Below are 26,292 nucleotides of genomic sequence, written 5' to 3'. Positions count from 1 at the left end.
TAACTCACAAAAAACATAAAGAAGTTGGTCGTGGAATCTAGGAGGGGTGGGGCATAGTCCAACGTGGTTCTCTGGAGAACTCTACCTTGGTTCGTGGCACCAGCATCCAAGACCACGAGGTAGCGAAGAGAGAGTGAGCATGTACTCATCCCAGGTCTCGGCCATGGCGGGGTGTGGTACCTAGCAGTTACCTGCTGCCTACTAGGGGCAGTGCTTCAGGTTATAAACAACCATCCCTACACATGTATATACGTATAGTTTCACATACACATACATATGCACACACATGTACATACATTCACATATACTCTTATATGCACATGTAGGCACACACATGCATGTACATACATGTATGTACACAGACACACATACATGCAAGTAAACAACACATGTATATGTGCACACGCATACACACATGTATATACATGCATATATACATATATACATGCACATGTATACACATGTGCACATACTTGTATGGATACATATACATGCACAAATACCATACACACATATACACACATGCACATAAACACTCATGTGCAAACTTACACATAATATACACATGTATACACACATACACTCAAATACACATACATATACACATGCGCACACATACACACATACATGCATATGCACACATACCACAGATGTACACACATGCATATATACATACATACACACTGATAGGAATTCCCCATGGTCTTGCATGTCCGGTGGGACACTTAGTCATCTCCACCTAGTCATTTCCAGGCCATACATCCTGTGTGACCCAGGCCCCATGGTTACACAGTCACGTAGTCGCATGGACGTGACCGCGTGATCTCTGCACGTGGGCCTTTGTTCTGCACGTGGGCGGAGCCATGTTCTCCTGGTCTCTCTCTCTTGCACGTGCCCTTCCACAGGCCTGATGACATCTATCCCTTTCTCTTTGTCTTGATAAAACTCTTATTAGTGGAATCTGTCGTATGTCGTGACTTTTCCTTGGGGGCAAGAGCACCACAAAAAAAAGCTATCACACATACTTATACATGCACACACGAATGCACACACACACATATATATCCACACACACAGGAAATACAATGCTGTAGGGTTTCCATTAAAATTTATTTTAAAATGGACACTCTCAAGAAAACTGGTGCAAACATCTGTCCCTGATGCTCACACTCAAGCCAACACATGAGCGCCTTTGATCAGCTCAACAGTGATTAGAACACTTGTTTGTGCCTCCCCCAGCACTTCCTTTATGTCTAATGCAAGAGTCACCTTTATTGGTAGATCTTCCCTACAATGTTCAGTTTGGAGGAGAGCATCCAGAGTTCCTATGCCTTAATTTATCTGTGTAGCACTTACAGAACTTAGCACAATCCTTGGGTATGTGGAAGCCTCCATATGTAATTACTGATTTCATTTCCATTTTCCATTGAGTTTAGTACTGAATTCCTCAAGATTCTGAGACTAGATTAGTAAATTTAAAGAAATAGTTTGCTTTGTCAATATTTTTGTGGAGTTGTTTCTAAGTTTTAATATCATTTGACAGTGGGTTGTTGTTTTTAAATGTTTTAGTATGTTAACTGCAATAAGAAAACCTTGTTTCCCATCAGTACTTGGTTGATTTTCTTTTCTTTTCGTTTTTGAGACAGTGTTATGTCACCCAGGTCAACTCGAACTCATTATATAGCTGCTGAGAATGACCATAAACTGACCTCCACCCCCACTTCCCACAGGCTGGGATCACAGGCATGTGCCACCATTCTCTTGAGTTACTTTGTTAATTAATTGGGTTTTTTTTCTTTTTTATACATTTTTTCCTTTAGAATTTGATACAGGTACTATAATTAAATCATTTTCCCCTCCTTTCCTGTCTAATATATCCATTTAGTGTTGCTGGCATATATATATATATACACACACACACATATATATGTGTGTGTGCGTGTGTGTGTGTGTGTTTAGGCCTGACAACTTAAATTACATAACCTATTAGAAGTCTTATCCCTGGACAAGATTGTTTTTTGCTCTCTTAGCAGCCCTTACTTGCCTGTAGCTATCAATCTAGGTGTGGGGCCTTCTGAGATTTCTTCTACCCACAGATAACGTATGTTATTAGTGTGCAGGTCTTGTTTAGGCAGCAATATTGCTAACATGTCAAGGGTGCAACTCCCTGTCATATATATAAGACACTACATCCCACCAGGCATCCTGGTGCTCTGGCTATTAATCTCTCTTTCCCCGCCGGGCGGTGGTGGCGCATGCCTTTAATCCCAGCACTCGGGAGGCAGAGCCAGGTGGATCTCTGTGAGTTCGAGGCCAGCCTGGGCTACCAAGTGAGTTCCAGGAAAGGCGCAAAGCTACACAGAGAAACCCTGTCTCGAAAAACCAAAAAAAAAAAAAAAAATCTCTCTTTCCCCTCTTCCACAATGTTGCATGAGCCTTAAGTGTAAGGTTTGTATTGCATAAATTAGAGTTGGGGACCCCATGGCCATTTGTCTTCTGCATTTTGTCTAGTTATGGATTTCTGTAATGGTCTCATCTGCTGCAAAAAGAAGCTTCTTTGATGATGGGCGAGAGCTATATTTACCTGTTGGCATAAGAATGGGTGTTTTGCATGCACTTAGGAATTAAACTGGTTTAAGAAAGTGATGACAGTAGGTTCTCTGGGGTGATGACCTCACCAGTTGGTCATGTTTACAGTGTGAGGCCTTAATTTCCTCCTGCTAAGTGAGTCTTAAGTAAAACTAAATGACTGAGGGTTACTTCCTGTAGTAGCCACTATTGCACCTTTGGTGTTATCTTTCCATGATGGCCATTGTTGTGGTTCCTAAGCCTTACAGCTGGGTAGAAATGTTTATTGCTTTTCTCTCCTGGCAACTTGCATTGCATCTTCAGATATTCTGAGAGCTAGTCTTCAGGGAGGAGGCTTCCAGGACAGTTCCAGCTTGATCCCTCCAGATCCTGTGTCTGATGTATGTGGTGTTTTCAACAACAAGGTCTTACCTTCAAGTTCTGGGAGGCATCCACGGGCAATGACAATAGCCCATATTGTTTTGTGTCTTCTTGCACTCCCATGACCAGCAACTCAAAGGGAGGTTCTCCAGTCCTGGTCCTGGAGCCTTGTTAGATAGTTCCAGCTCCTGTAGGGAATAAGAGCACAGCAAGTTGTATAACTTCATTTAAACTATGTGTGTACACATATATTTTCTGTATGTACTTTTAAGTAGATGTAAAATAATATATTTTCTATGGATTTTCAAACATCCTTATCCCTCTCCTCCCCTCTCTACTGTATCGCCCTCCCTCTCCATTCCTGTTTAAACCCCTCCCATTTTTCTCATTTCCTCCTTCACACCATCTGTGTCCCTCCATCTCCTTTTCTAGGGTTCCGTCTCCCCTCCCCCATGGTCCCTCTTTTGCTTTCCCAGCTTCTGTAGTTATTTCATATAACTGCATGAGGTTATATACTCATAGCTAATGGTTTAGAGATAGAGCTCCAAAATAACAGAAAATATGGAGCATTTTCTTCTAGGGTCTGAGTTACCTTACTAAATATAATAATTTCTGGTTTCGTCCATTTTGCTTGCAAATTGCATGGTTTCCTTTTAATAGTCATAATAGTCAATGTATATGTACCACATTTTCATTATCCACTCACCTGTTAAGGGACATATAGGCTGCTTCCATTTCTTAGCTATTGTGAGTAAAGGAGCAATACACATGGCTAAGCTGGTGTCTGTGGAGTAGGATGCCTAGTTCTTCTGAGCATATGCCAAGGAGCAATATAGCTGTGTTATATGTACTTCTACATTTAGCTTTTTGATAAGTCTCCATACTCATTTCTAGAGCTGCTATACCACTTTTCAATCCCACCAAGAAGGAACGAGGGCTCCCTTTTCCCCACATCACCAACAGCATTTGTCCTCACTTGTTTTGTTGATATTATCCATTCTGACTGGGATAAGATCAATCTCAACCTAATTTGGATTTTTATTTTCCTAATTACTGAGGATGTTGAACACTTTTTGAGATAGCTCTTAGCCATTTTTATTTCTTCTTTTGAAAAGTCTCTTTTCAAGTCTGTGGCACACTTTTTTGTTTAATTAGGAAAACTTCATACAATATATTTGATCATGTTTTACCCACCCTCAGCCCCTCCCAGCTCCCCCAACACCATCCTACCTACCACAAATCATGTTCTCTCTTCTTCTCCCTTTCCCCCTTTCCTTAAATCAAAACAAACAAACAACAACATAAAAAATAAGAAAAAAAAGCCAGATCAAAACAAAATGAAACAAAAACCCAGCAAACAAAACATGGAGTCCATTTATGAGGCCTGACCTACAGTGTGGTTGATATTCCCAGGGGTAGTCCATTGAAGGAAACTGATTTTCTCTTTCTAATAGGTATCTATTGCAAACTATTCTCAGTTAGGGGTGGAACTGTGTGTCTGCTTCCCATGCTCAGTGTTGGGAGTTTTTCTGATTTGAACCTGTACATGCTGTAACCATCTTTGTGATTTCACATGTGTATCAGTCTTGTGCCTGGAAGATTTTGTTCCCTTGGAGTCATTCACCACCTTTCTCTCTCTCAGTCTCTCTGCCTCCTCTTCTGCACAGATCCCTGATCCCTGAGTGGACGAGTTTGATAAAGACCTTCCATTTACGACTGCTCCAAAGTCTCTTGCCCTCCACACATTGTCCAGTTGTGGGTCTCTGTGTTAGTTACCATCTGCTGCAAGAAGAGGCTTCTCCAATGAGGGTTGAGTGATGCTAGCTCTAAGAGTATGGTGGTATGTCTGTAGGAGTCATTTTATTGCTATGTTTCTTTAGCATAATTGTGGTTGTATGTCTTCCCCCAGGTCGAATCTATATAGTTTCAGGTTTACGGTGAACTTAGCAGTGACAAGGTATGGGTTCCATCTCATGGAGTGAACCTTAAATTAAATTAAAAGGTGGTTGGTGGCTCCTATATTTGTGTCACTGTCGCACTCAGGTCACTGTTGCAGGTCACAGGGTTTATAGGTAGGTGATACTGATGATGATGGTGATGATTTTTTATAGGAGCATGCAGAGTACCTTGCAATACTGTGAATACTAATCAGTAGGGTGAGTAGGGTAAGCTTCTAGTTGAATACCAGCTTGATATCTCTGCATTCAATGATATGAGTAAACAGTGTCTCCACCAATAAATATGGCTTTATTATCAGGTTTTAGAGAGTAACCAATAGCCTTGGCAATGGCCTGTGATTTTTGAGGTGGTGGTGGCAGGGGGGTTGGTCTATGGGACTGCTTTAGCCAACAATTCAACAAGATGTAGCCAACTCCTGGCATGAGAAGTTTTACTTGGTGGCATAGGATGTCGCGTTAAGGTATTGTTTCCCCCATTATATGGTGACTCTATTTAAATTCCTTTAATACGTGTATATATTTTAGGGTACTTCTACAGCAGTAGGTTTCATTATGGTTTTTCAAAAACCATATGAACTTTGGCTTTTAGTGTTAGTTGTCCCTCCCCTTATTTCCTCCTTTACCCTACTGTCCCATCCCCCTCCCCATTTAATCCTATTTTACTTTCCCATTTATCTCTTTATCACACTGTGTTCTATTTTCCCTTCCTTGGAAGATCCCCTCCTCCCGCTCCTCCATTGCTAAGTACTTATGTGATTATTCAAATTGAAGCTTAAAAGTTAACATTCACATATAAGAAAAATTATGCAACATTTCTATTTTAGGGTGTGGGTTCCTGCACTCAGGATGATTTTTTTTTCTAGCTTCACCTGTTGACTACCAAATTTTGTTTTTCTTAACAGCTGAATAATTTCCCACTGTGTAAATGTATTACATTTTCATTGTCCACTCATCGGTTTATGGACATCTATGCTGTTTCCAGTTTCTGGTTATTATGAATAGAGCAGCCATAAACATGGATCGGCAAGTATCTCTGTAGAAAGGTATAGAGTTCTTTGCATGTATGTCTAAGAATGGGATAGCTGGATCTTGAGGTAGATTGACTTTCACTTTATAGATGAATCCACACTGATTTCCATGATGACAATACCAGTTTGCACTCTCTCCAGCAATGAATGTTCTCCATCCTCGCCAACATGAGTTGTCATTTCTTTTATTGATCTCAGATGTTCTAACTGGAATAAGATGAAATCTCAAAGCAGTTTTAAGGCTAAGGATGTTGGACAGTTTTTAAGTGTTTCTCAGACATTTGTGTTTCATCTTTTGAGAACTCTCTGTTCAGTTCTATACCCCATATTTCAATTGGGTTATTTGTTTAATTGATGTTATTTGAGTTCTTTATATATTCCAGATAGGAACCCTCTATCAGAAGTATAATTGAATAAAGCTCTTTTCACATTCTGTGGCTAACACTTTGCCTGAGTGCTATTCTTTGTGATAAAGATGCTTTTCAGCTTCATGAGGTCCCATTTATTAATTGTTGGTCATAGTACCTGTGCTATCGGTGTCCTGTTCAGAAAGTTGTATCCTGTGCCACTGAGTTCAAGACAATTCCCCACTTTCTCTTCTATCATATTTTAGTGTATCTGGTCATATCTGATACATATTTAGTGTATCTGGTCATATAGGTCCTTGATCTATATGGAGTTGAGTTTTGTGTAGAGTGATAGATATGGATCTCTTTACATTCTTCTGCATGCAGCCAAACAGTTTGACTAACACCATTTGTTGAAGATGCTGTCTTTTCTCCAGTGTATATTTTTGGCTTTTTTTTTTTCAAAACTCAGGTGTTCTTTGTTGTGTGGTATTATATCTGAGTCTTCAGTTTGATTCGATTGACCACTGTGTCTATTTTTATACTAATGCCATGCTGTTTTGATTGCTCTAGCTCTTTAATACAACTTGAAATCTGGAATCGATACTGCTAGCAGTTATTTTATTGTTCATGATTGTTTTAAAAATCTTGATTTTCTGGGGCTTCCATGGGCAGTTTAATTTTTTTTAATTTCTGTAAAGAATTGTGTTAGAATTTTAATGGGGATTAAATTGAATCTGTGGATTGCTTTTCTTAGGATATCCATTTTCACAATATTAATCTACCAATTCATGAGTCTGGGAGATCTTTCCATCTTGTAGTGTCTTCTTCAGTTTCTTTCTTCAATGTGTTAAAGATTTTATTATACAAGATTTTTTTTCTTACTTGGATAGAGTTATCCCATGGTATTTTGTTTGGGGGCGCTATTGTGAAAGGCAATTTTTTCCTAATTTCTTTTTCATTTTGTTTGTTATTTGTATATAACAGGGCTGATTTTTGTGTACTAATTTGATACCCTACTACTTTGCTGAGAGTTTATCAACTGTAGAAGTTAGCCCTGTTCAGTCTTTGGGAAATTTTATGCAAAAAAAAAAAAAAAAATCATGTCAACTGTAAAAAAAGATACTTTGACTTCTTCCTTTCATATTTGTATCCTCTTGGTCAACTTTGGTTGTCTTATTGCTCTAGTTAAGATTTCAAGTACTATACTGAAAACCTGTGGATAGAGTGAACATCCTTGTCACTTTTGTCGCAAAGAGATGTTGGGTTTTGTCAAAGGCCTTTTCTGCAGCTAAGGAGACAATCGTGGTTTTTGTCTTTCAGTCTGTTTAGGCAGCTTACATTTATCAATTTATATATGTTGAATGATCCCTACATCTTTGAAATGATCATGGTGGATAACCATTTTATGTGTTCTTGTATTCAGATTCCAAGTATTTTACTGAGAACTTTTACATCTGTGTTCATCAGGGATACTGGTCTGTAATTTTTTTTGCTTGGGTCTTTGTGTAGTTTTGTTATCTGGGTAATAGTGGCCTCATAAAAAGAGTTAAGAGATGTTCCATCATGTTCTATTTTATGGAATAATTTTAGAAGAATTGGCATAAGTTTTTCTTTAATGTCTGGTAGAATTCTGCACTATGTCTTTCTGATCCTAGGAAGTTTTTTGTTAGGAGATTTTTGATTAATGTTTCTATTTCCCTAGGGGTTATGTTTCTCTAAGTTGTTTATTTCATCTTGGCTTAACTTTGTTAGGTCATATATATCAAGAAATTTATTTCTTATAAGTTTTCCAGTTTGATGTAGTACAGATCTTTAAAGTTAAAGCATGTTCTCATGATTCTGAGTTTCCTCTGTGTCTATTGGAATATCTCCCTTTTCACTTCTAACTGTATTAATTTGGATCTTCCTTCTCTGTATTTTGGTTAATTTTGCTAAGGGTTTGCCAGTCTTGTTAATTTTCTCTAAGAGGCATCTCTCCATTACATTGATTCTTTGTATTTTTTTCTTTTTGTTTGTTTATATTCCATTAATTTCAGTCCTGAGTGTGATTATTCCTTCCCATCTTTCCCATCTAATATTTTTGAATATTATTTCTTCTTGCTTTTCAAGTGTGTCATTAAGTTACTAATATGAGATCTCTCTAGTTTTGTTTGGATCCTTTTTTTGTTTGTTTTTAATATAGGTGCTCAATGCTATGAACTTGCCTCTCAGAACCACTTTCATTGTGTTACATAGGTTTGGGTATTTTGTGTTTATTCAATTCTAAAAAAAAAAAGGTTTTTTTATTCCCTTCTTAATTTTTGACTTGACCCAGTTTTCATTCATGAGTTGTTCAGTTTCCATTAGTTTGCATAATTTCTGCTGTTTGTGTGGTTGTTGATTCCACTTTAATCGTTGGTGGTCAGGTAGGGTACAGGGTTTTATTTCAAGTTTCCTATATCTATTGAGAGTTGCTTTGTGTTCTAATATGTGGTCAATTTTTGAGAAAGTTTCATGAGCAGATGAAGGTATATTCTTTAGTGTTGGGATAGAAAGCTCTGAAAATGTCTGTTAGGTAGGTCCATTTGATTTATGGTATCATTTAATACCATCATTTCTCTGTTTAGTTTTTGTCTCAGTTACTTATTAGTGAGGGTATGGAATTCACGTTTCCAACTATCTCTGTGTAAGGGTCAATGTGATTTTTTTTTTTAGCTTTTCTAGTGTTTCCTTTATAAACATGGGTACCATTTTGTTTGGTGTATAAATGATTAAAATTATAATATTCTCTTGTTGGGTTTCCTTTTAACATGGATGTAGTGTCTTTCCCTGTCTCTTCTGGTTTGTTTTCATTTAAGTCTGTTTTGTTAAATATTAAAATAGCTGTGAATGCTTGATTCTTGGGTCCATTTGTTTAGAATACCCTTTTCCATCTTTTTGCCCTAAGATGATATCTGTCCTTGATGGAGAGGTGTGTTTGGATATATCAAAAAGTGACTATTCTTTTCTTATCCAGTCTGTTAATATATGTCTTTTTATTGGAAAATCAAGACTATTAATGTTGAGAGTTATTAAAGTACAGTATTTATTTATTCTCTTTATTTTGTTATACTGGTAGGGTTGTCCTGTCATGACCCCCAACCCCCACCGCCACCAACACTACCTTTTGATTTACTGTTCTGGGATTATTTATTCCTTGTGTCTTCTTTGATGTAGTTAACAGTCTCTTAAGACTGAAAATTTCATTCTAGTGCCTAGTGTAGAGCTAGATTGGTTGACAGAAATTGCTTATATTTTTTAAAAGTATATAATGCTTTAATTTTTGTTGGTTGTTATAGTTTTGTTGGGTGTGGTAGCATGGCTAGAATCGATGATGTCTGACTTTCTGAGTTTCCATTGAAAACTCAGGTATTATTCTAATGGGACTCCCTTTATTTGGAATTTGGTCTTTTTCCCCTTGCAGCATTGAATATCTTTTGGTTTTATTTATTATTACGTGGTGGCTGTGAGGCCCCCTGAATACCAACCGAGTGTGGGTGCTGGCAGTCTATGATGAGAGTGTATATGGGGGTTGACAGGTATAATAAAAGAATCTATAGCCCACCTTTAAATTGGATCATTTGTTTTCTTGATTTTTTGTTATTTGAGTTCCTTATATATTCTGAATATTTATACTCTATCAGTTGTATAGCTGCTAAAGTTTACCCGCATACTCTGTAGGCTACGTTCACTCAACTTACTGCTTCTTACCTATACAGAAGCTTTTTTTAATTTTATGAGGTACCATTTGACAATTATTAGGATGAATTCTTGAGTAAATAGAGTTCTATTCAGAAAGTCCTTTCTTATACCTGTATCGTGTAGGGTACTGCCTATGTTTTTTTCTAGCAGTTTCAGAATTTCAAGTTTTGCATTGTAGTCTTTGATCCATTTAGAGTTGATTTTGTGCTGGGTGGTAGATATATATCCAATTTCATTCTTCTACATGTGGACATTTCATTTTATCAGCACAAATTTTCAAGATGCTGTCTATTCTCCAGTGTGTATTTTTGATATCATCACAAAATATCAGATGGCAATAGTTACATGCACTCATGTTTGGGTCCTCTGTTTTGTTTGTTCATGTCTATTTTGTGCCACTACCATGGTGTTTTTACTCTCTCTCTCTTTCTCTTTCTCTCTCTCTCTCTTCTCTCTCTCTCTCTCTCTCTCTCTCTCTCTCTCTCTCTCTCTCTCTCTCTCTCTCTCTCTGTAATATATCTTGCAATCTGGTATGGTAATCCTTCTAACATTGCCCCTGTCACTTTGCTGAAAGTTTTATCATTTATATGAGTTTTCCAGTAGAATTTTGGGATCTTTTATGTATAAAACATATCATCTGCAAATAGGAAAAGTATCCTTTTAATTTCATTCTTCTGTCTTATTGCTCTAGCTAGGACTTCAAACACTATATTGACAAGGAGTAGGACTCGTGGAAAGCCCTGTCTTAGTCTTGGTTTATGGTGGTATTGTTTCAAGTCATTCTTTATTTAGGATTATTTTAGCTATGTAAGTCTTGTGCAGGCAATGACAGCTGCTGTGAGTTTGTAAGTATAGTGGTCCTATCATGTCCAGAGACACTGTTTCACTCCAGGCTTCTCTGATCTCTGGATCTTTCTTTCTGACCCATTGTCTATGATGGTGGCGTATGGTATAGAGATACCACTCATGGCTGAGCAATCCACAAACACTTATTCTTTTCATTTTGAAAAGTTGTACATTGAAAAGATGGTGTATTAACTACCATCTACTGCATGAAAGAGCTTCTCTGATAAGTTGCACTAATCTATGAGTAGAGAAAATGAATTTATAGAACAGTTTGATTCTGTATCCACTTAGAAAAATAATAGTATTCAGTTCACCCTAGCATGAATTGAGCTCCCCAACCTTGGCTTCTTGGCCAAGTTTACAGTACCAGATATGTGTTTCCTTCTATACAGCAAGTGGTTGGTTATTCCCATAACATTCATGACACTATTGCACCCATGAGCATATCTTGCCGTATATGGTGGTTTGAATGAGAATATCCCCCAAATAGGTTCATTTATTTGAATATTTGATTCTCAGTTGGTAGACTATTTAGGAAAGAGTAGGAGGTATAGCCTTATTGGAGGAGGTACAACCCATGTCATGCCCAGTCTTGCTCTCTCTCTCTCCCTCCCTCTGTTATGTGGGTCAGGATACAAGCTCTCATCTACTGTTCCAGCACCTTGCCTGTCTGCCTGTTGTCATGCTCTCCTTCATGATGGAAATGAACTAACTCTCTGAAACTGTAAGCAAGCCACCCTTAAATGCCTTCTTTTATAAGTAGGCTTGGCCATGTGTCTCTTCACAGCAGTAGAACAGTAACTAAGACACCATGCCACTTATTATTTCAGTTCAAATTGTTCACAGCTGGATCAGACTGATGATGACTTTTTTTCCATCCAGCAATGTATATAACATCTTCTGATACTGTGAGAGCTAACTAACAGGAAAGAAACATCCTGGTTAATACCAATATTGGTTTTTCCATGTCCTATGACCAATGTGTATGATATCTCCAGAAGTAGGGTCTTATGAAGTTCTGGTGGGCAGCCAAAAAGAATGGCAATTGCTTGTATTTTTTCAGGGGTTTCTGGGACACTTCTATCCAACAGCTTGACTTGTGGTATCCAAGACCTGGCATTGGCCTCTTAATTTGGCACCCTATGGCTTTCTGAATGAACATACTACCCTACGTAGGATAACTCCAATTAAACACATGCACATATCTTATAAAATAGGTAGTTTCCCATGTTACTTTTCCAAACATCCTTAAGATGGTTTTCCTTTCTGCTGTCCCCTACTCTGCCGCCCCCCGAACAGCAAGTCACTATAAAATGTATCACAATACTTGATTTCATGTTATAATATAGAGCCATAGTAGTTATAGCAGAGTGTGGTACTGGCACAGGAACAGGCACAATGATTGGAGGAATAAAATCAAAGGCCCAGATATAGCTCCATGAACCTGCAGCCCCCTGATTTTTACAAAGATACCAGAAATAAACATGGGAGGAAAGACAGCACCTTTAACAAATGATGCTGGAAAAACTGGATATCCACGTGTAGAAGGGTGAAACTTGATTCTTCTCGAGCACTCGTCACACAGATCAATTCCAAATGGATCAAAGATCCACAAAGGTAGACCTGAAACTCTGAAACTTCTTAAAGAAAGAATAGGAAGTACACCTGAGGATGTAGGCTCAGGTAAGGACTTTCTGAATAGGACTTTGGTTGCCTAGCAAACAAGACCAACAATCAACAAGTGGGACTTAATGAAATTTAGAAGCGTTTGCATTGCAAAGAAAACTGTTAATTGGCTAAAGAGGCAGCCTACATAATGGGGAAAGAAGTCTTTGCCAGCTATATATCTGACAGAGAACCATTTGTCTAGAATATACATGGAACCAAAAATACTAAAGACCAAAAAAGAAAGAAAAGAAATAGTTAAATACTGGGCTCTGGAACTGAACAGATAATTCTCAGAACAACAACTATAAATAACTAAAACATACTTTTAAAAATGTTCACCAACCTTTGCCATCAGGAGAACACAAGTGAAAACTACATTAAGATCTTGTCATAGTCAGTAGGGCTAAGACTAAGAAAACAAAAAATGAGAAATCTTGACAAGAATGTTGGGAATGGGGAAACCTCATGCACTACTGGTGGGAGTTCATATTGGTGTAGCTATTACAGAACTGTAGCCATAAGCTTCTCTGGTCCCACCTGGCCCTGCCATCCCGCAGCCACTTATAAAATAATCATTCAGAGACTTAATATTAATTGCAAATTCTATGGCCTGTAGGCTCAGTCTTCTTGTTAGCTAGCTCTTATAACTTAACTCAACCTGTTTCTATTAATCTATGCATTGCTATGTGGCTTCGTGGCTTACCAGTACTTTCACATCTTGCTTCTTCTGGCAGTGGCTCACAGCATCTGCCCCACTCTCCTTTCTCCTCTCTCTCCAGTTGGAATGTTTTGCCTAACCTTATTCTGCCTCACTATTGGCCAAACAGCTTTATTTATCAACCAATCAGAGCAACACGTTTTCACAGTGTACAGAATGACAACCCATAGCACAGAACTTTTAGGAAAATATAGGGAACAAGAAACAATATACCAAGTGAAGTAATCCAGAAACACAAACATTACATATTCTCATTCACATGTGGATCCTAGTGTCAAACTTTTCAGATTTGTGTACTTAATATGGAATAGCTGAAGAATCTTGAAGCTAAAGAGGAACCGTTGGTAGGTAGAGGGAAGAAATATCTTAATGGGGCAAGGAGAATAGAAGAACATAAATGCATATCCCACCCCTAATGAAACATCAGGTAGAAATTGAGGCAAAAGAATGGATTGTGTCACAAACCACTTGTCAATAACAGTTCCTTCCCAGCACCCTCACCCCCAAACCTGTGCTTTGGGACACACTGGTTTTCTTCATATTTCTTTTCCCCATCAGTGTCTGCTTCTGCTTGTGCACAAGTGAGTATTCAGTAGTTTCCTTTAGGAATGATTATGCAGAAGGGATTATATGTCCTACTTTGGAAAAAATAAAATGATGTGCATTGGATGACAGAAGAAGGAGCTGAGGTTAATCAACATCACCTGACATTCCCAGTGCATTTTTAGAATTCAAATGCCAGTCGTGGATGACGATCCTGTTACTCTTTGAGGATGGAGTAGATATGATAGGAAAGGGGAGAGTGATGATACACAGTGGAATGAAGAGACCGACCTAGTGAGACAGCCAAACTGCTCTCATTGGTATGTTCCAAACCTCTCCCAAGAACAGACACTGGCACCACAAGCTAGGTGCTTTCATCCCTACCAGAAAAACTTTATAAGCATTAGGCACCAAGGAATTAATTTACCTAGGGCCACACAGCTAATAAGTGGCAAGCTGGGTGTGAACCCAAACATTCTTGCTCTGAAGACATACCCCTGACAGCTGTTCTCTCAAGGACAGTATTTACTGTCAGGCACACAGTCATTCTGAACAAGTAATAAATAGGTCCGGGTTGTATCTACCATGTGTCATTACTGTTCATCCTCTGCCCTGTTGTTTCCTTGGCCTTAAAATCCTTCACTTGACTAATTCCTCACATTCAAGTCAAAGCTCAGGCAGGTGCGAACAGTGACACCATCTTCCCAGGTCTCTCAGGATGAGTTGGATCCCATGCCTCACAGACTTACAGTGAACAGCCTATATGTGAACAGACAGCATCTACAACCTCATTTACTTTCAGCTTGCCTTAGAAAACTTGCATTTTTATTCCGTCTCTCACAGTCTTGTGGTTCAGTTGAACCAACATCATATGCATTCTAAATCCATTGCTTCTCCAGTCACCCTCTGAATGGGCCTCTGTCTCCTGTCTTCACATGCCTCCCTGCCTAGCATATCCTGGACTGTCCATCACCTGAACCTACTGTTGCCTGGTTTTCTTGTTCCCTTTGGCCTCCTCCCTCAACAGATGGCTGCAGTGCATGTGAAGCTCCAGCAACAACCAGCTACTATTTGTTCCAGCCCCACTGCACCCTCAACCACTCCCCCCCCGCCCCACTCTGCCAGCCAGCTGTCACTATGCCTGGTCATGTGTTCATATGCACCTGAAATGCCCTCTGCTCTGTCTGGCAAGCCCAAATGCAAGGTTGCCTGCACTCCAAGAGCCTGGCTGGACCCTCTCCTGGACATAGCAACAGTGTGTGCTCCTGATATTCTGTGCCTGACCCTATCCAAGGGCTGACTGCATTGCCTTCCAATCTCCTTTCCTTTTAGCCACTAGGTGCTGTCTCTCAAGAGTCATTGTATGTACTATAACCAATTAGACACCTATGCTGCTCCTGATGGTTCTGCTTCTAGGGATTTGCAGCAAATTACCCCTAACTGTCCAGGAAGCTTTCAATGATTGTAAATGTAGGAATGGTCCATTATGTTCTTGTATAATACTGAATACACTGAAATAATATAATATTTTTATATAAATTATATAAAAATAAAAAACTTATATTAAAGTTAATATAATATAACTGTATAATAATAAAATACACTAAAACTGTATTTTAATAGATACAAGTCTCTCAAGTCCAAGACTGGGCACTGGCTGTCTTTCTGACTACTTAACCTACCACTGGCCTGGCACAGAGTATCTCTTAAACACTTTATCATGGCCCAAAAAGTATGTTTAGTGCATGCCTTCTGGCTGCAAAGAACAGGCTGCGCCTTCTCTTACCTCACGGCCCTCAGATAAACAAGAGGTTTCATAAGTGAAAAAGTAAAGCCTCCCTACCCCTATCCAGCTCTGCTTATTTCAATAATAGATCATCTTCTATTATTGAAGATGATGGGCCTGTACAAGAAGAATATTATTAATACTTTTAGGGGGAAAAGACCCCCATTACCACCTATAGTAACATCATACATACACAGGAAATAATCAAAATGATGGATTCTAAAAAGTAAACAGCTTCTGGTCAGTATGTCTTTATTAAGAGAACCTCCACAAATTGGTGAGATTGTGGTTATGATTCCTAAGTCCCACAACAACAATGTGGAGATAGCCCATCTCAGTCCAAGGATAGGTGGCTTCTAGGCAGTACAGTGCCTACACTTCTGACAAGCAGTTTCTTGGCCACCTTTCTACATATTTGGGTTGCTCATTTCTAAATGAACTCTTGAATACCCAAGCGTTGGTCCCCACAAAAGATCATACCACTGAAGCCAATGAGAAATCACAACTGTCCAGTGGTCCAGCTAACAAGGTGAGTTGTAAATATTCCTGATTTCCACTTAGCTTATTGTTTACAAACATGTGTCTATTGTAAATACTCATTGTAATTTGTTACAAATTACTATTCAAAGCAGAAAGACAGACTCAAAGCAAATAATTCATTCTTTGAGATACTGTGGACATAATTCTCATCATTGATAGTGAATAAAATTAACACAGTAATGGAAATAGCTATTATTTTAAATTAATTTTTGTTGGCAATGCACTGTGTATTACTAACCTTCCATGATCTCTTACTTTTCCCACTAACTTACGTCCACTCTACTTAATGATATGTAAGGGTACAAAGTGAAATCACACTTCTTCTGAGACAAGTTGAAATCACCAAACCTTAAGTGGACTCCTTCCTCTTTTTTTCTTGCCCATGTTGTACAAGATACTGAAGATGCCAGGCAAGACACCCTCATTTCTTTACTGGATTTCATCATTGAACTATAAAGACCAAAGCAAACGACAGTGTAGCAGTGCATCTTCATAGAGCTATGCACAAATTCACTGAAAAGACAAGGACAGCTGCATTAAGGGTTGGTATATGCCAGGGCAAGGGACTTTCCCACATTAGGTTATGCTGAATTGACTTGAGGTTAGCTTTGGAATAGGAGTCAGGACAACCTGAAGGTTTTCTGTAGGCAGAAGTTTCTGTCCCACCAGAAACTACCAAATACCCAGCAGCTGCTTCCCAAATTACCACATAGAGGTTTATATTCATTATAAATGTTTGGTCGTAGCTTAGGCTTATTACTAACTAGCTCTTACACTTAAATTAACCCATAATTCTTATCTATGTTTAGCCACGTGACTTGGTACCTTTTCTCAGTGCAGCATTCTTATCTTGCTTCCTCTGCATCTGGCTGGTGACTCCTGACTCTGCCCTTCCTCTTCCCAGCATTCTTAGTTTGCTTGCCCAGCCTATACTTCCTGCCTGGCTACTGGCCAATCAGCATTTTATTAAACCAGTTAGAGTGACAAATCCTTACAGTGTACAAGAGGATTATTCCACAGTAGTTCTCTAGAGCTAGAACATTGAAAGCAAACAACACACACTTTTTCTGCCCTAATAATCTAGAGAGGCTGTGCCATGCTGCCTTAGCTTTGCTGGCTGGCAGTGGTTTCTCAACACACTATACCAATCTCTGTATCAGTCTTGGTAAGATTTTCTTCCATGTATCTATGTTTATGAATACACTGGTCATATTGGATTAAAACAAATCCTAATCCAGAATGATTTTATCCTAAATTGATTATATCTATAAAAATTTATTTTCAAATAAGATCACATTCACAAGTACACCTGAAATTTAGAGAATTAACATCACTCAGACACCATCTGAGAAACAGACAACTGCATGAATGAAAGCAGAAAAGCTCTTGCTGTATTTGAGCAACCATAGATCCTTCTCACATGATTGAGTTGAAAGACTCTGGAAACTCCAACAAGAAGGATGAGGCATAAAGAATAATGAGAGCCTCATTGTACAGACTTGTGTGCCATACTCAAGAATGTGAATCCCATCCTGAAATGGATGTGTGCCATTGTTCTAAGAGTTACGTGATTAAATTTGCATTGTAGAAATGCTCTTTGGCAGCAGAGTAGAGAACTGAAGGTACAGATTGGAGGGGGTGAGTTTAAGAAGTCACTGAAATAATTCTGGCAAGGGATGATAAGAGTCTACACAAGACAGATGTAGGCTATATTACAAAGAAAGTGTAAGACTTGGTGGCTAGAAGTATGGAGTAAGGACAGTGAGACAGGAATATCTCTGACATTTCTGGCTTGAATAAAAAGCTAGAATTGCATTAAAGTGGATGAATGTGATCACAGTAAAAACATATGTGTTGTAGATATCTTTAACAAGGTACCACTAAGACTTGTAAATGGAACTTGTTAGCTTTGGAGATTAGTGGAAGCTCTGGATGGAGACAGACTGGAGGTTTGGGGCCATGCAAGTGATCAAAATTCTAGGTGGAATGCATGGATTGAAAAAAGCAGACTTCTAGGGAATGGCAACATTGAGGAAATCAATTAACAAGGGAAAAGGGAGCTAAACAATGAAATTAAAGAACCCTCTGTAGAGAAGAGAATTAAACCAAGTAAGAGCAAACCACAGCTAATGGACCTTCCATAAAGAGAGTGTCTTAAGATTTCTACTCCTTTGATAAAACATTATAATCATAGGCAACCTGGGGAGGAAAGGGTTTATTTTGCCTTACAGCTTGTAGTGCATCACCTAAGAGAAGAAAGGCCAGGGACATGGAGGCAGGAACTAATACAGAGGCTATCCTTACTGGTTTGCTCCTCATGGATTGATTGTTCAGCTGCTTTCTTACAATACGGAGGACCACCAGCCCAGAGGTGGCACTGCCCCCTGTGGGCGGGCTCACATACATCAATCCTCAATGAAGAGAATGCATGGCAGGCTTGCCCACAGCATTTTCTCAATTTAGCTTCCCTCTTCCCAAATGACTGTAGTTTGTCTCAAGTTGACATGAAACTAGCCAGCACAGACACAGTGGTCAAATTAGCATATGTTCCAGGGAAGTCCACAAAAGATGAGGGAGGGAGGGAGCCCATCCATTCTGGCAAAGGCTAGCCAATTTAGCAAGGACCATTTCAGTGAAATGAGGATTGGCCAAAGAAGACGGCAGATTTGGGAGTGACTTTAGGAGAGAGTTGTGAAGGGATTGTAGCCTCTTCAAGAAGTTGAGGTGTGAGGGAGTCAGAGCTCTACAGAAAACAGTGGCCACCCTGGTTAGGAAAGAGTATGCTGTGGTCCCACTCAGGTGTGAGGATGGAGTGCTATAGAATAGCCTCACAGGTCGGGCAAGGCCTGGGAAAAGTAGAGCCGTCTTCCACACTGGGGACATGGGGACATATTTTTCAGGTAGCTCAGGGTTTCTCACACAACTGCCACTGTTACTAATCAGGAGTAAAATGATTTCCTTCTTGTTCCAAGTCCTGGATATTGTTCGCTGCCCACCCTTCTCAGATCTGGGTTTCTGTTTTTGTTGTTGGTGGTGGCGGGTTTTTTGTTTTTTTGTTTTTCTGCAGCACTCCTGTGGCATGGAAAGGAATCAGTTCTTCCTCTTTATGTTCTGCCATTGCGGAACTGTCAGTCAAGAGTGTCCTAGCCCCTCCATTCAGGGCTAACTGGGCCTCAAGTATGAAATGTTGACTCTGGAGACTTTAAGTTGGTAAAAGGCTTCAGGTGATGGGAATGACGAGAATGATATGCCCCCTCTACAGTCCCTGGCTGCTCCCTGGTTATGAATCTGCTGCTTCTCTAACTTCCATCTCAGTCTGTTCACTCTGGATGTAGTCCCTCTATCTTCCAAGACTTCTGGGTCAGTGAGAAGAAGCCATGAGAAAGGTCACCTATATTTTCTCTACAGGAACAAAGGAGGGAGAATTGGTTTTAAAAAGAAATTGCTAGTATTTTTCATATGTAAATAATGAAGGTAAAATCAAATTTTGGGTAATAGAAGTAATTAGTAAAATAGTAAATGAAAGGGGTCTATAATTATATTAAAAATACATTAAAGTGAATTAGAATATCATCAGCTAATGTCTTAGTACTCATATCATGATAGTCTAAGAGACTTAAAGATCAATATAGTCTACAGAATAAAAGGAAAAGTAAACATTATATAAAGCAAAAGTATGCATGGTTTTACTGGTGCCAAATATATAATTTTCAAAGAATGATTGATGTATTTAAAAATCCATTGTTCATATAAAAAGATACCTATACTGTTGGCTAGAAGAGGGACAAGATAGCTCCGAGAAAAGGTCTTATTGTTTTTCCCTGTTGTACGAGTTCAGCCAAGCATTTCCTGGAACTTAATTCTCTTAAGGTAGCTAATGCTCACAGAATCATCCTTTGAAATGAAGTGTCCCTAGCCTACATTTAAACTGCAGACATTATTATAATAGATTTGCGCATTATGTCTAAAAGCCCCTGCCCCACCCCTTTAAGGGAGGCAGACAGTGCTTTATCTTTCACATTCCTTTATAAAATATGTGAGGAAGTATTAACTCATCACATCAGAAACCCAGATTGCATTTAAGTGATGACATTATGGTCTGTCATTGCTGGAGATGGGGACAGGGAAGCAAACAGGTCTGCTTCATGAAGGTAAGGAAAAGACCACAGAGAACAGGATAACCAGGATTTCTTCTGCAGCTCTGAGCAGGGCTGTGAGGAAGGAGAATATTCTGAATCTCCTCCCTGAGCTGATGCCATTAGTGTTTTGTTAGCTAGGGCACAAAACTGCCAGAGCGAATCTTATCCAACTGTTCACTGTTCTCAAGGAATAAGAAAGCTGGCCCTTTGCCTCTTTGTCTTTCCCCCGCTTATTCCAAGATAGCGCATATAGTCCAAGGTCAAAGAATATGCTAACTTCATCCAGCACTGAGTGCCAGCCTGCTCTCGGCAGGTACGATTATTTGAGTATTGGTTAGACTTACTTGACTAGAAGAATGTACACATCATCAGAAGTTTACAACTATATGTCCAGAGTTTGTGTTTGTTATTCAAATCAGGGGGCCTGAATTACCTTGGAATGTAGTGCTCTTCTTACACAGTGAAGTTGCTAAAATGGAAAGTATCAGCTCAGGACCCCCAAGACCAAGTTCTCAGCCAGAGGGACAGAGGGCAGGGAATAAGAGACAAACACAGGAGATAGAGGACAAGGGAGAGAGGAGGGGGAACAAGGGAAAAAGGGACAAAGGACTGCCTCTGGATAGAGAGGAGACACATGTGGCACACAGGAGAATGACAGTTTATAAAGGTAAAAGGAGAAACCTCACATTAGGAAGGGGTGTCTAATTTTAATTGGCATGTTAATTAGGTGAGCCAAAGGGGACTTTTGATAGTTGGATTCAATACTTTGATAGCTGGACCTTAGTAGCCAGCCTCAGAAGGAGGAAGTGGCCAAATAAGGGAATAAACCTTGGTGGCTAGCTTTATGAATGTGATCTAATAGGGTTTTAGCGAGAGCAGAAATCAGAAGAGGGCCACGCACAGTCTGCCAGAGCCACATCCTCGAGTGTCTCTTCAATTGGTTTACCCTCAGGGTAATGCGTGCCCATCACCCCTTCCATGTGAGTGCAGAATGACATACAAGAAGGCAAAAGGTGAGAGGGGGAGAGAAAGAAAAGAAAATGAGAGGCAGGGAGATCAATAGTCCCTGTGCCTTTCCTGCCCTAATAATCATATTGGGTGTATGGGTGCCACCAGCACCTATTCCTCTCTCTCTCTCTCTCTCTCTCTCTCTCTCTCTCTCTCTCTCTCTCTCTCTCTCACACACACACACACACACACACACACACACACACACACACACACACACACACAGCCAATTCCCAGTTCCGAGCTAGGCAGAAGGCACTGCTAGGGCAAGCACTTGGGACTTAAGAAAGCTTCAAGACACAGCTTGGCAGGTAGGAGAAGTAGGGAAATATGTTCCCAAGCAGATGCTGGCACAGGAAGCCAGCTCACTAAGCTATCTGAGCTGTTCGTTCACCAGATGGTCATGGGGCTTCAATTTAGAGTCTATGTGTACTTTATTGAGAGTGAATCTTCAGTGTTTGATAATACTTGCTTTATTTCCCCCACCTAAAATTAAACTGTTGCCACCCTGCATTACAACCTGGAGGATGTGGAGCAGAGCCAGTTGGCCTTTGAAGGGAAGTTGGCCCTTGTGCATGAGAAGTCTTTTGGCAAGAAGGATGGCCTGTTAGTCAGGCATGAGCCCATTAGACCAAAGAGATTCCACAGGGGAAGTAGTCACTTCCATGTTGACTTCTCTGTGAAGCTGCTCCAGTGAGCACAGAAGTTAACTCTACAGAACTGGGAGAACATACACAGCAATCTACATTTTTCAAAGCTTTCCAGAGCATTCCTATATTTGGGCCCACTCACCCAAGTCTACTCAATTATTTCCCAGATAAAGATACTGCTGCCAGTTCAACTCTCAAGGTTTCCTACTTTCTAATTTTCCTACTGCTCCATGCTACCTTACAGCTTATTCTCTGGAAAAGCATCCCAGGCACCAAAAGGATCAACATAATTACATGATTGGCCAGTCAACGATGAGAATGTGTTATGAAAAATGCATCATTAGTTCATCTCATCATTGTGCATCATCATGGAAGGCGGATGGTCCATGGCATGGCCTCTTGAAGCAATCAAATGTGGTACATAGGAATGTTGGAGCTGCTGCAGGAATATCACCTGCTATTTCACGGTAGACATTTTATAAGGACAAGTACACTCTAAAATAATGATAAAAATTAAGGGTGGGTCGTGAGGGGGAGGCTGGATGGGTGGGAGGAGGGAAGAGAGGGGGATCTGCAATTGGTATGTAAAATGAGTAAAAAATTCCTAAAAAAGAATTATGGTACAGTAAGTAAGCAAACGAACATGGTCACTTACTGTCATTGGAGATTGTTACATCTGCACATCCCTGTTTGCCCAAGGCTTAAGGCTAGTGACAGCTTACCGGGCTTGTTTAGGGTGGTAGCATCGTGTTGTGATGGCTGAATTGTCACCTGTATGGTCTTATGGGAACACTATCCTGTTATCTGGCTCACCACTGATAGAAATGTCTCTTGTGACTCACAGCTGCACTAGCAAACCAAATATTACTTTTTTGCACCATCAGTGCAAGCACAAGCAATATTAAAGGCTGTCCGGATTTGTCTAGACATAAAATACTCAGACACACTTTTGTGTCAGCGTCTTTTGGCTCACCATTTTCTCACCACGCTTCTGTGTTGTAGATGCTTGGGGCAGTATTATTCCCTCCCTGCTTCACTTAACCCTTTGGCTTCATGTTCTCTACCCTCGTAGACTTCAACTGCCCCTCCCATACGTGCCTTGGCCACTCTGTAATTGGCGTTTTCTTAGACTCCTACCTTGCTTATTTTAACCACTCTTCTTGAGGTCAGAGTCTGTGCTTATTTTGTGTCTTCAGTGCCTGCTTCAGTAGTTTGTAAACTCTAGGTGCTTAATTAGCTGAGCTGAACTAAACTGCAGTTGGAAGTAGCATGGAGGAAGACGTGGTCCTTGCAAAGGACATAGAGTGTCATATATAAAGGCACAAATGCTGGACACAAGTCAGGTCACCATGTGTCACATGGACTTGCTTGTTGAAATGAATCTGTGAAACGGTGTTTCTATCATCACTAAGTTTCCAAAGTTTGTATGATTTCTAGAAATTTCTGAGGTGGGGGTGGGTGACGGGGTTCTACTCTGATAATCTAGTCCAGATTCCTACTTCTGTTTCTCCTTTCTACTGTTAAAATGTTCCCAATTATTGTACTGTTCAGATGTAACTTGGCTATGACCTTCAGGGGGTTAAACCTTGTTTCTTAGTGATGGTTGGATTAGTGATATAATTAAGCATTTTGGTTAACTTGAATTTTAGTCTTGGGAACATATTTACTGAATTTTCATATAACATTAACTAAATAAGACTGCCATCAAGATATGTGTCACATTTTAAATTAAGATTACACAATCTACCAAGAAGATAGGATCCACTCCTTTTCTTGTGGACACAAAACCATAGGTCTCACCTTACACAGGAAAGGGTAGTCTCTTCTGGAGGCAAATATGAGTGCCAATGGCCCAGGAACACAGAGTTAGGTTTCTCAAATTCCATGTTTCAAGGTGGAAGCAGTTTTGTGAAGTCAATTTATAGTAACAGAACAAAGAAGTGAATCAAGGCACTTTTCAAATACATTGGTGGGAACATTGAGAAGGTAATTACAGCACAGCGGAGAAATCTCAGCTATAGGCCTCAGATGCTGCCTGATGACAGGCTTTTGGTTGGTAGAAACTAAGGTTTTGTTAAGTTATTACATTATAAAAGGCTTCTTTCTGATAGACACACATGTTAGGTCTGAAACAAGGGTGGGCAAGAAAAAGCTACTTAAGAGGCTAAAGGTAGCTCAAGGTAAATTGTAATTAGGAAACAGACCTGCAGCATTCCACCTCCATGTCCTGGAAGGTCTGTTGAGTTAACCAGTCTAGCAGAGGGTGCGGTCTGAAAGTGCAGCGCTTTCTGGGAAGTTTTCTTCAAAATTCTAAAGCTCCATGTTCTGGGTTCTGCATTAGGCACCAGAGCACATTCTCAGCATGTGGTTGCACACTCACACATGTTCTGTGTGCCAGGTTCTGTGCTGGGCACCAGAGCACACACTCAGCACACATCTGCACACTCACACATGTGCTGTGTGCCGGCTTCTGTGCTGGCACCAGAGCACACACTCAGCACACATCTGCACACTCACACATGTGCTGTGTGCCAGGTTCTGTGCTGGGTACCAGAGCACACTCTCAGCACACATCTGCACACTCACACATGTGCTGTGTGCCATCTTCTGTACTGGAACCAGGGCACACTCTCAGCACATGCCTGCACACATGTACTTTGTGCTTATATCCCCAATGAGTCTCTTTAGATTTATGAGCTCATGGATGAGAAGTAATTTATAAGAACATGAGTATCTTGCCAGTGGCTATACCACTGAAGAAAATGCCTCTTCTTCCTCCATCAACCATTAACTACCAATAATCCTCAGGGAAGGGTGGGCCATCATGAGCCCTTTCCCCTTCCATGACAGGATATCAAGGGTGCCAGTCTTGGGCAGGTCGTGTGCAGGTGCTCACAGCTGCTGAGACTTTAAGAGTGCAAGGCCATGTTATTCCTGGAAGACAGTGTTTCACAGCTCCCCACCCCTTCCTCCGGCTCTCACATTCTGTGTGCCCTCTCCTCCATGATGGTCCCTGTGCCTTAGAGCAGGTGATGTAGATGTCCTATTGAAGGCTGGCTGTTTAACACTCATTCAGTCTCAGCACATTGACCAGTAACTTCCACCCACTGCAAAAAAGAACCTTGTCTGTCCAAATACAAAAGCGGCACTATGAGTCTCTGAACTTAAACAGTTATTTAGAAAGCAATTTGACAGGCACGTCATGTCAATTTATCAAAATGTTACCAGTGTTCAGGGGTAGGTCAGATGTTTCCAGGTTCTTAGCTTTTTATTCAAAGACCTGAAATAAGTACACAAAGATTTCAAAGTCGCAAGAGAAACTAGTTAAGAGCAAATGATAATACATTCAAGATATGTTTGTGAAAGGCGGCACATGAGGGAGACACTCAAGGGTCCCAAGTTACTGTCTGTGGCTTCTTTTGTGGAGTCTGAAGAAAGAGAAGCTAGTTGCTAAGGGGTATGGGATGGTTTTAATGGGAAATGTCCCCCAGAGACTTATGTATTTGAATAGAAGGTCCCCAGTTGATGGTGCTGTTTGGGGGAAATTACAGATGCTTTAGTAGGGGCACCCTTGCTGGAGGAAGTGCCTCACTAGAGGGGAGCTTTGACAGTGTATACACTGGATGGCTTCCTGTTCTCCCTGCTATTTCTTGTATACAAATGAAATGTGGTCAGCCTGCTTCTTGCTTCTCCAGCCATGGCCAATCTGCTGTCCCTCTGGAACTAAATAAACTTCTTTCTTCCCTAGACATGCAGGCCAGTGGAGAAGAATGAGATAAACTTCTTTCTTCTCTCGGTTGCCTTTGATCATGGTATTTTTCACAGCAACAGAAGAGTAATTAATACAGGGTATAATTTGCATAATTCCCTATTTTGATTGACAGATTTGAGTTAGGAAAGCTTTTGATCACTGTGCACATCCTTTCTCATGATGCCTTTGATTTTAATCATATGCACACCCAAATATGCATAAGCATAAAGGATTCCCCAAAAAGGTCCAAGTAGAGGACACACTTTGCCCTATGGCCCATGCATCCAAAATTATGACAGGCCTGATAGTTCTTCCCTATTCCGCACTACCTAGGTATAACTGGAGCAGATTTCAGTAGAAACTGTCTGTAAGTGATGGTCAGGAATTGCCAGGAGGAGAAATTATAATTAATCCTCTATCAGGGGTGTAGGTGGTGAGAATTTCTCCCATTCTATGGGCTATCTCATCACTTTATTTTGAAAATGTTGTGAGCTCCCATTTTTCAAATGTTTGCCTCATTTCCTGAGCAACTGCTTGGAGAGTGTTCCTCTTCCTTTTTCCTCTAGCCCTTACAGACTTTCAGGACTTACATTATGGAGCTGGTTGTTTGGGCAGAGGGAAAGATAAGAGTCTAATTT

The 26,292-nt window shown here is 40.1% G+C and overlaps 1 protein-coding gene across 6 annotated transcripts in view; it reads left to right on the top strand.

The window, feature by feature from the left end:
- Positions 1-26,292, top strand: part of Gprin3 (GPRIN family member 3) — a 77,755-nt gene that overhangs the window by 20,323 nt on the left and 31,140 nt on the right. The window contains exon 1 of one of the 6 annotated variants that reach the window (XM_052719244.1): positions 22,346-22,370. The exons of the other annotated variants lie outside the window; for them this stretch is intronic. The gene's annotated coding sequence lies outside the window, so the exon portion shown is untranslated. Of the gene's footprint in view, positions 1-22,345; positions 22,371-26,292 lie in introns of those variants that run through there. 6 annotated transcript variants of the gene reach the window in all.

This window comes from Peromyscus californicus, unplaced genomic scaffold, assembly GCF_007827085.1.
Source record: "Peromyscus californicus insignis strain IS unplaced genomic scaffold, ASM782708v3 Scaffold_6__1_contigs__length_162567912, whole genome shotgun sequence".
In the NCBI taxonomy this organism is placed as follows: domain Eukaryota; kingdom Metazoa; phylum Chordata; class Mammalia; order Rodentia; family Cricetidae; genus Peromyscus; species Peromyscus californicus.
The sequence above is the reverse complement of the archived record's forward strand: the minus strand, read 5'-3'. Positions and strand labels throughout refer to the sequence as shown.